Source organism: Drosophila sechellia, chromosome 3L, assembly GCF_004382195.2.
Source record: "Drosophila sechellia strain sech25 chromosome 3L, ASM438219v1, whole genome shotgun sequence".
Taxonomy (NCBI): Eukaryota; Metazoa; Arthropoda; class Insecta; order Diptera; family Drosophilidae; genus Drosophila; species Drosophila sechellia.
This window is the reverse complement of record NC_045951.1, coordinates 177,800-189,372: the sequence shown is the minus strand read 5'-3', so window position 1 is coordinate 189,372 and position 11,573 is coordinate 177,800. Positions and strand designations below refer to the sequence as shown.

Here is an 11,573-nt window from a genome sequence, read left to right as displayed (position 1 = left end):
CATATGTATATGCCCTGGTTTGCGAGCAGCCGCTCTCACACTTTCATTTTTTGTTGTTTGTTTTGTTGACCAAACCTGAGAATTTCAAGCAATAACTTTGTCTCATGTTTTTATTCTATTTTTTACACTAGCTCTGTTTTTATTCATTTTCGCTTTCCTCTTGCGGCTCATTTCGTCGCCACTTTTGCTGCGACTGACATTTAATTTTTTTTCTGGACATTACGTTTATTTTGCATTTGCATTTGGCTAAGTGCACTATAGATAAGCGCGTTGGGAGGAGAACGATGAATGTCATTTTCAGAGGTAAATGGAGGCATAATTACCTTACTGACTGCTGTTAATATCTTGCTGACTTTTGGCCATGCTAGATTGACATTTTAATACGAATAGCAGCGACTCAATTAAGGCAACGGGGCGTATGGGAAATGAGCTTTGAAATAGGGCGAAATAGGGCACAAGGCTCGCGCGACGATCGCTACTTTCGAGTACAGTACGCCTTTTTGATGGGTACTGCATTCGCTTAAGATCTCAAAAAGATAATTTATTAAGTCTAATCTAAGAACCAAGTCAGCAATGCTTATTAAAATCACATGTAAGGAATACTTCATAGAAGTAAGCTTTGTTTGTTTTAAGCAATATTCCTGGGATACGATAAATAGAGCTGAGGGATACATCCACTTAACATGCGGTTATGCGGTTTCTCCCCAAATGTCTAAGGGGGAAATTTACACTCAGTGTTTACCAACGTTTGGTGTTAATACTCAAATATTAGATATGTGGTGTCGATTTATCGGACTGCCCAACTAATGCATTGAAACAATGTTCCGAGGTCTGGGAAGAAATATTTGTTTACATTTCTACCGGTATCCAAAACGGATGCGATAAGTCCTGGCGGCTTAAAAATGCATATGTGTTCAGGTCTATTATTTGCTGATATTTTGAATCAATTACAAAGCATTACATATACATACATATTAGATAAACATGGAATTGGATCTTCATTGGATTTAGATATGCAACAAATACAATGTGCCGATTGAAAAAGGTTTATGTCTTTCAGGGCACAAGTGGAGCCTGGTTAGAGTTATTTTGTGTACTGCAAGGCACTTCCTTTCTTTAAATTTTGCACATTATGTAGACTTGAAATAAATTTTCGGCTCCGCTTTGTTTTACACTTGTAGGTCGTATGTTCTAATACTTTAACGACTTTAATGACTTTGACGACTTTCCAGGTTTGCGGTGAGGGGTTCTACAATATCTACATGTATGCCATCCATTTAACCGGAATATTTCATTTATTAAAAAGACTTCGCCGACTGCCAAGTTTACCTCAATTTGAGGTAGTTTTCGAAACGAATATTTTAATAAAAAGGGTTCGATCGATTTGTTTGTTGATCTCAGTTTAGATTGTTAAGCATTATTATTCGGTTTGCTTTGCTTGCAGTGGTCGATCTATTTATACACCTGAAATTGCGAATTTCGTAGCTGTTGGCCTCGACAGATTCGCGGAATTCATTTATCACAATCGAACATTTTGTTGCCGTGCTTCAAATGGTTCCGCAGCCAGTTTATTTTATCTAGTGCCAAAGGAAATGAGAGCAAGAGTTATGTGCGCGGCACATGTTATGATTATTTTTATGAAAATTAAAATGCGTTTGCGTGTAATTAGCCGGGGGAGAGTCAGACTCGCGATGCGTGGCCCCTTCGTTCTTCCAGGAAACATTCGCTCATTGCCATTTTGGGAGACGCTGATGATTTCGCCACCAACACTTTTCGTCTTTTCGATGATGAGGTAATCTTCTCCGACAGCAACATTGTGGCAGCTCAATTTGATTTTGCAATTAACAGTTGGGGCTATTGACTGCCAGCCCAACCCATCGTAGTGCCATTCCAACTGTTTGACTCACGAATCGGCAGCACTTCTAGCTGTACGAGATTCCACACGCAATATGCACACATCGTGGGCTTCTTTACTCTTTATCAGTGGTATGTACATCGGTGCATTACTGTTAATAACAATATTAAATTCAAACTAAACTTACTGCGGCAACACTTTAAACAAACGTTTATATTCCATTACCTCTTTTAAATCTGATTAATCTGGCATCAACACATTAATCTGGCTGTCAGCTGCAATGGTGTGGAATAAATCAATGGTAGGCTAATTAAAAACATATTTATTTCGGCAAAGATGTAGTGTATGAAACAGTTACATAGATTCGCCGTGTACATTACCTTCGCTTTCTTATACACAAAATCGGTGCTGCCTCGGAGAAAAGCTCATAAATTACGAAAAAAAAAACAAACTAATCTTGATAAATGCGAGAAAACATCGATTTCAAGTAAAAATCTTTTTATATTTAAGGAGATTTGACAGATACAACGTACAAGCATGACCTTTGTGAACATTATGAAGTCGTCAGCAGTTAAAATAAATTGCAATCAAGTCCAGCAAATTCGGGCTACAAAGATCGGCTACCTCAAAAGAGGTAAAGAGCAATTCGCAGTGCACTTGTTAATGAAGTTAACTATGTTGTTGACTGTGATTCGTGCCAAGGTGCAAAATCCAACTATGGCCCCATATATACATATACATAGATACATTTTTAGCGAAATACGCTGACAAACGAGGAAACCAAAACCATTTGTACAGATCTTTGATGCTTGTCTGCCTCTGAGAGCTAGAGCTCCGACTGAAATCTATGGACCCCATTGTGATATCGAGGCGTCGTAGACTTGCGACTTGTACTGGTGACGAATTATTCGACGTCAGCCACTTCCGAGAACAATACAGCCATACGGGTAAAAATAGCGACCTCTCAGAGAACAGAAATTTCAAACAACGATTATATTAATTAAGGAACTGCATTCTATTCGTTGCGATATATAGACAAATAATATGCTTTTGAAGCTGATATTACATACTATTTGAGTAAGTCTAGAGAGCTCTCTGTTTTATTTAAAATATGTGCCACCAGTTGCAAAAACTATTAGCTAATCTAAATTATTGTTTCCATGTTATGATCGTTCCCACAACGTTTTAAAGCCATTTAATTGGTTGTTTAACTTAAAATAAATTTATAATTTATAAAAAACGTAATTACTACTCTTAATATATAGAAATCAGAATGGTCTATGGGAGGGTCACCAATTTAATGATACAGTTCCAACTTATTTTTTTAGTGAATTGTATGTTTTCATTAACATTCGATTTACTTACAGTCTAGCCTTTGGCCTAGGGGTTTTTTTTTTAATTAAAATAAAAAGGGAGCTTTGAAATTTTTTTTGTAAATTATCAACGTGTGTAAAGGCGTGATTGTTTGTTTCTGTTTTGGTTTTAGCTCTGTTCTCATTGACAGTCGCTCTTTGTGTTTTGATTACGCAAATTAAAAGCGTCTAGACAGGGCAGACGCATCGGTGGAACGACCAAGGTAGGGTTGGGATACATTAAGGGAGTGCGGTGGCGAGAAATGACCGACTGAACTAGCCTTCCCTAATGCATCGTTAAATGGGGTTACCCGCTGAAACCTACTAAAACCGTTGGGTACACAGAACATTTACATATGTACAACACATAATTGACCAAGTATCATTTCTTTTCGATTTGTATGTACATACATACATACGTGATGAAGACACTTCTGTGGAAGTTTTAAGCGTCATTTAAATTTTTGTCGTTTTAGTTGTATTAGGCTTAGTTTCGCAGCATCCAGCTTTCTGAAGGGTCACTGACCTATCGGCAAGAGAGGGACAGAAAACTATCGATAAGCGATCATACATTTTATTAGAAGAGTGGAAAAAAACCGAAGTACCGGATCAGCGTCGGTCATGTGAAGCCATTTTTGCATATTCCTTTCGTCGCTAACGGAAGAAGGTTGTGTTTCGTGGTTACGGGTCAGGAAAATAATAAAAGTCGTAAAAAGTGTATATAGAAGTACGGGGAACTCTTTGCATACGGAATATCATTAAAATATGTAAGTTTTGTATATATGCAAACATTTCGTTGTCGCATTTCATCAGATTATTGCCTCTCTCACCAATTCCACTTTCGTATCCTAGTTTGTGTGTGTATGTAAATATGAGAGTTGAATAAGCGATCATACATTTTATAAGAAGAGTCGAAAAAAACCGTAGTATCGGATCAGCGTCGGTCATGTGAAGCCATTCTTGCATATTCCTTTCGTCGCTAACGGAAGAAGGTTCTGTTTCGTGGTTTAGGGTCAGGTAAATAAGAAAAGTCGTAAAAAGTGCAAATAGAAGTACGGGGAACTCTTTGCATACGGAATATCATTAAAATATGTAAGTTTTGTATATATGCAAACATTTCGTTGTCGCATTTCATTAGATTATTGGCTCTCTCACCAATTCCACTCTCGTATCCATGTATGTGTGTGTGTAAATCTGGAAATTGAATAAGCGATCAGAATTTTAATTCCATAATAAATCGACAAATAAGAACTGAAAGGTGCGTCGCGAGGTAATGGTCACTCGCACTCTATACTCACTCTAAATAAATGTGAAACAAATCAAATACAAACCGCTTTGGCAGTTTAAATTCCATTTAATGCCCTTTTATGAAATATGCCTTAAAATCTACCGATTGCATCGCATGCGCAGATATGTGCATGCTCCTGGAGGCAGTATCAGAAATTGAAAACTCATAGGCGAATGCTAATAATATCAAAAGAATTTCTACATAAAACATGACAGTCACCGACCTCAGCAATAACAGCAATTTCAAAATGGACAGCAAGTGAAAAGTATTCTAAAAGGTAAAAGCATTGCATTGACATGTATGCTTCTACTCTTTTTAAAATTTTGGAAATGTGTTCCCCCCTTAAACATGGGAACAAAACTTTGCCTTGCATAAGAAACTGTCTTCGACACGAGCCACGTTTGGTGACCTACCTGTCTGGCCACACGCCCTTTAAGATAGGAATTCCTTTACCTGTCCAACCTCTTGACAGCACTAGGCTCCTCCTTCGGTATTAAACTTTAGAGTGGTCACGTGTGAGGCACCGGTGTGTTGATATAATTGCCAATAACGATTGCCGTACGGAGCAATCGCTGTGCTCGTTTACCTGTCTTCGAAAATTTATTTTGCTCAAACATACTCCTATATATAGCTACATGAAGAAGGCAGTCCCGTGCCAGAAAATCATTATATATTCTCCAAATCGGTAGTAAAACTTTTGCTTTGTCTTATCATTTCTAAAAGTGCGCAATAGCAAAACTAAGTACGAAAAAGTATTAACTTTTAAAACGACGTGTCCCAAATCGACTGTTTTCTTCTTCTTCAACGTCATATCGACTTTTGCGCCTTAGCAAGGCGTTGAATTTAATTTTTTTAAGACTTATTAACACCGTAATGACTTGGGAATATAGAAGACGGCGTTGAAATGGGAACAATTTTGATGACGGACGGGAGGAAAATTGTACTCGCCACGCGTGTTCACATTATAACTGGATAGAAAGTACGTATATATACTGGAATAACAAAGTAGTTTATAATTGCAACATTGATTCTAATGACACAAACAGCAATTATATTAACAATACTTCGAGCCTTGAGCGCCAATAGAATCATTCGTTCGCCCTGTTAATAACCTCACCAGTAGTATTTAATATAAAATGCCAAAATTGCGTTCTATGAATCGATGCGGACTTAATTAACGTAAATGTTGCTCTTTGCTGTTTTCTATTTGTATCTGTCAGATACTTTTTCACTCCCGCATGGTTTATAGATTGGGCATTGCAGCCGGGACAACAGCATAAGGAACATTTTAGGTTACTCCCTAGTTTATGGTGCACAACAGAGTAAGAAAGTTGGATAGCTGTAATTTCGCCTGCATAATTAATAATTCGAAAGAAAAGTGAATGTTACAAACTGGGAAGCTCAACGAAAATATCAAGTCACAAATGTCGATTGTAACAATTCACTTATTTAATTTATTAGGCTGTAAGCGCAAACACGTTCCAACATATTTCAGGCATTGCATGGTTCTAGACGAGGTTGTCCAAAAATCTAATTTAAAACAAATTTTCTCGAGGGTAGACTCGCGAAGTGATTCGCTCGAGCGGTGCCAATTAACAGTGTGAGTGTGCGGTCCAAAATGTGCCGATCCCCATATAGAAACTTCTATTTGCGCTCGTGCAATTGAAGATCGGATACGAGGTTTTTTGGTTCAAAAATAGCCATCTCAATATTTATTTTTGGTCTATCTATCCTATTTGGCCATTACCTGATACTCTATGTCACGCTTCCGTCGCCGCTTCTCACTTTGATGTATATTTTTAAATCCCACAAAATACTTGAAATCATTTTTAAGCTAAGTGATTTTTTGTGTCTATAACATAAACATCAGCCCGGCAGCAGCGGCAATCCAATCCTAGAATACGAAACTCATCCAAGACTGATAGAATATGACTGAATGGCAATTTATGTAGTGTGCCAGAATTCTTCCCAATTGATTTTATTGTGTGTTGGATTACTAAAAATTTGATAATTATTTAACGACGCAGTTAAGTAAATTAGCTTACCTAATTTGTTTATAAGCATACAAATAAATTATTTGCTTTGACAGGTATAATTATTTATTGTTTTTCTTAACTTAATTTATTCACCTATTCCAATTTACAATTGTAATAACTTTCTTTATTTATATTTATTTATTATGTCATTATCGGTGGCGGAAGAAATACAGACCAGGACTTACCGGCCAAGGGTATCAATAATTTCTTCATGCTATGTGCTGGATTGAAAAAAGCCAAAACCAAAAAGATTAGTTTTAAATATTTGTGACCGAAAATGCTTTAAATATGTGACTAATATGTATTGACACAAAGAGAGCTTAAAACGACTGTTTATAGCATGAATGAAATATCACCCAAAGGCAACCTGTCGAGTTTGTGCTTTTTAGATTTGCTTGCGATTCTTTTTCTTGCTCTTTCTCTCTGACACGCGCGAATAAAATTGTTTATGATTCGCTTTGGCGCCCTGTCACTTATTAACGCTCTTATCTATCGCTGGCATTAAAACTTTCCGAAGTCGCTGATGATCGTTTACGATCACCGAACGAAGACATGAAACTGGGAACTGATTCGAGGTGAAAGAACTTTTAGCGGGTCTCTGTCGTGGGGGAAGCTCCGTTTAGAAAACCACCCAAATAAATACCTGTCCAAAATAAAGAACCCCCTTCCAATAGATGAGTGCTCTTCGTTTTCCATTTTGATAGTATCCTAGTATTCTGTTTGTTGATTTTTAGAAAAATATGAAATTATTTTATGAAATTATAATAAATAAAATAATTTACTTTCTTGTTAAACTCAGCATCTGATGGCTCTGCCACAAAGCCTTTAGCTAGTGGAAGTTATTTGTTATCACTTCTGAGAAGAGGGGCGAGGTCTGGCGAAAACATTTGCTCAACTCATTGGGCTTTCTCGACTTCGGTGAGTGGCACCGCCGGTTTCATCGATTTGTCGTGGAGTGGAGGAAGTGGTCTGTGTTTTGTCCGGTGACTGCCACATGGCACATGGAGCCATGACTTGATCGCACGTGAAGGCCTTCGACGCAATCGCAAAATGCGGAAAATCCACTTCAAAAATTTTTATAGAATAGTTGCCTGGCGCTTCTTAAATTTGCATAAATCTTTTCTGCCTGTTCACTGGCTTTTTGTTCATTAGTTTTCAATGATGTGTAGTATTGCGCTCTATTTTCAGCGTGTGTGCGGTGTTTTATTGCAGTTCGGTTTGCGCTTAGTCAAACATTGAAATGCAACAGCGCAGATCTCAGCGTTTTTTGCTATTACCGTTATTTGTATTTCTGGGTTGTCTGTCATTTGCTATAATTTTTGCTGCTGCTGAAACTATTTAATTATTTTTTCCTTATTTATTGTAAGTATTACGTTATTTCCTTCATGTTAGTATTAAAATGCCAGCTTCTCGAGCCTAACCTTTTAATTTCATATTTTCGAAGGCTACTTCCTCTCATGTCGACACAAATTTTTTTTTTTTTTTTTTGTATAATTTTATTAAGGCATACGGGGAAGCGGAGAACCCCTTTGTGACCTTGGTCTCCCTTGGGGCACTAGTGGTGATATCAACGTGACACAAAAGTGATGTACCCGGTTTATAAAAAGTACGTATGTAAGAAGTAAAACAAAATCAGCTATATTTAATTTTTCCATAAGTACGCAAACGTTGGACAAAATCACTAGCACGCCTCGTGGCATTATTCAAGGCACCCCAAGCATCACTCATACGTCACGTTGGACGGGCGGGCAGACTTGCTTTCAAAGTGTCCATCAGTGTGTTCCCATATCAAATATCGTAGGACGCTTGCTGATCAATGGAAAGCGTCAAACGCTGACGCCCAAGCTGAATAACCGGTTGTACATGCACCACCCAACAACCAATATTTTCATCGCGCTCGGCCCCAACCCGCCACAGTGGGCTACAGGGTCTGGCCGTATGTTTTGATGTCGGAAGTGAACATAAACACTCGTGGACAAAAATATAGATGCACACACCACAAAATGCGCGCCCACATATAAAATGCCAAATAAACCTGTACACTGCAGGAAGTTTTGATTTAATAGGTATTTGTTTAAATATCCAACTTTATGTTATCTAACAAATCCCATTTTATACCGCGATACTAGAGTCCAAATTTAAAAATTTGGTTTGACTTCTTTTTTTGCACAATTATTAAAATTTTTCTGCGAGTGCTGATTTCCTACCACGTGCGGCTCCACTTTTGTTTGACCGCACGCGCAAAACTTTGCTGCCATATGCAAGACATCATGCGAATTAATGGGCCGCACATGGGCAATCCGAGATGATCCGTTGGATACTGGATGAAGGCATCTTTGCTGATGATGATGATGATTTTTGCGAGCGGTGGGCGTTTAAAAAAGCATTTCGATCCATTTTTAGATTTCATACAGAACGCTGCTCCCTTTAGACTACTCTGATTTCCCTGAACTACTATGCGCTGTCCCAGTCTGGCGATGTGTGCTTTCGCGAATTCCATTCCAATACAATACAATGCAATATCTAGTTTGGAGGCCGTCGCCCCCTTTTGGGTATACAAGGTATCGTATTCTGCTTACCCATCAGCATGTTTTTTTCTGTAGCGCGTGTGCAGGTTGTTTGATTTATTTGCTGACTTTGTCTACATTTGTCTGGCTGGAGTCGTGTGCAGGGAAGGGACAATCGGTGATGATTATCCCAACAACGATTTTGCCAATTTGGCGCGGCTTCGGAAATGCTATTAAGCATTCATCATAAATTTTAGCGGAGTTGGTGTAAAGTTGAACTAGTTTAATTTATTTACAACATTATCGGATATCACGCCATTTCCGATTTAATTATTTTTAGATAATGTTGTTGCCTTTAAAGTCAATGTTGTGGGAAGTCTTGAAAAGCTAAATTCATACGAGATCGGAATCTGAGCTGTGTGAACAGATGAAATGTAGTTTCAGTTCCCCTTCAAAAGCGCTGAGAGTTAAACTTGTAAAGTAAGTTTATTGCCACCGATCTTGGCCAATTTGTGACGAGTTCTCAGTACCCGTCATCCTCTTGTGTTATTTTACTTTTTGCCCGGTTCTCAGCTAAAATTTATGGTGTGGGTATTGTGAGGTGTAAACAAAAATGTTAATAGTTTACCATTTCTTTTTCATCGTTCGTTTTGCCATTTATTTATTGTTTCATTTTCTTTGTTTTCCTGGTTGGTTTTGTTACAGTCCGATCGGACACGTGCCACACAAAATACCATTGACCCTTTCCATATTGACAAGACGAATCAACCGAAAGTGTTCAGCGTCTGTCATCGCTTTTAAATAGACAAAATGGTTGAATAATTTAATTTTGAGTTCCGCCACTTTTCTCGTAATCTGTCGTCAGTGTAATTATTCTTCAAAACTGCTTTGATACTTGTGGGATTTTATCAGTTGCAAAAAAGACACTGTGACATATCAACAACTTTACCAAATTATACTTTTTCTGATAACCACGGAATATGTTTGTTTATATCCACATCGTATGAGGCGCGTGAAATAGGAAAAAAGTGCGATTAAATCAAGTCACACGAATATTGATCACGAGTTTATATTATGGTAACGTTATTAATTTTGTCAGATTTGCTGGAAGTCGCTTTTCGACTTTGGAAGTTGCCCGATTGTGTTGGTTGTCTTTATAATTGTTTGGCTTCAGTAAACAGAGCTACAAAAGACGACGGCTTAGATGAAATGCAGAGTTTAATATTTTCATATTATGTATGCATATAAAGATCTCTTCCGGCCAAACCAATCTTAATGCAGTTTTAGCCTAAACAAAGCAATAATAGCATCAAAAGAAATCACGTACAAATAATCAAAGAGTTTGCTTCTTTTTAGCCCGCCTTACTCATATTTCACTGTCATAATTTACGTCAGAGCCAAAAATTTCTTTGCTTTTTTATACGCGTTACTCGTAGATTAAAAGGGTATACTAGATCCGTTAAAAAATATGTTACAGGTAGAAGGAGGAAACGTTTCCAACCCTATAAAGTATATATATTATTGATCAGAATCACTATCCCAGTCTAGCTGAACATGTCCGCCCGTCTGTCCGTATGTATGAACACCGAGAAGCAAACCGTCCAACTCTGCTAATTTAATTTTTTTTAGTTATTTTTGTTTATTATTTTTCTTTTTAATTTCTATTGATATGGCACATTTATTTAAATATTTTGAAATTTCTTGTTTGCTTTCCCACTAGCTGAGTAACGTATATCTGAAAGTCGAGAAACGGCTATAGCGTTTATTTAATAATCGTAAAAACAAAACCGCAAGCAGGCAGGCCACAACAAAAAATTATATCAAAAGGCAAAGTCACGTAAAAGAACAAACGCGGCATAACAAATGTGCGATAGCGTTTAATAATTTTTACGAAGCGCTCGACATAAAAGGTGGGTGACGGGGGTGCTTGGGTGGCTAGTGGGACATATACACACTCACATAAATAACAGCCAGAAAAACAACTACTCAATCTTTCAGTTGCTCGTTTGGCCTTCTTAGTTTGCTAATCAGCGACACGTGTTTATTTTGCAACAAAGTGACAATTTCCTCTTCCGTCTGCCCATCCAAACACATTCCTGTATTCGTTTCTTCTCCACCGTGCCCCCGTGTTCTATCATTACCTCTTTATCGTTGGTTTTTGAGTTACATAAGTTTTATAAAGGGAACTAATGGTGAAAAATGATTGAGCATGCAGCTTCCATGTACATAGACGCAGCGCAAGTTTGTTTTCAAATGATGCCATGCCCACTCTAACGCCCACAAAACGCCCAAAACGCTGGATTATTTTTTTCACTAGTTTTCGGTAGTGTTTGTTAGTCGGTTATATTCAGCTTAGTAGGCCCTCTGTCCGATTTGTCAATGAGTTAAGAGTGTCTGCTCTATCCTACTCTCGGATCGGGTTTCTATCACCGATCCCCCTTTCAGCAGAGCCGTTATTATAATCATCATCATCCGACCAGAGGTGCCCATTCAAAAAGTGCAAACATGCACGGTTGTAGAAGTTACTATGCAGTT

General features: G+C 37.9%; 1 long non-coding RNA gene across 1 annotated transcript; it reads right to left on the bottom strand.

Annotated features, from left to right (window-relative positions):
* Positions 1-1,002: 1,002 nt before the first annotated feature.
* LOC116801242 lies at positions 1,003-3,592 on the bottom strand. The gene is made up of 3 exons (XR_004361878.1): positions 2,236-3,592; positions 2,081-2,130; positions 1,003-2,006 (listed from the first exon to the last, which is right to left on the bottom strand). It is a non-coding gene; the product is annotated as an uncharacterized LOC116801242 (long non-coding RNA).
* Between the last annotated feature and the right edge of the window lie 7,981 nt (positions 3,593-11,573).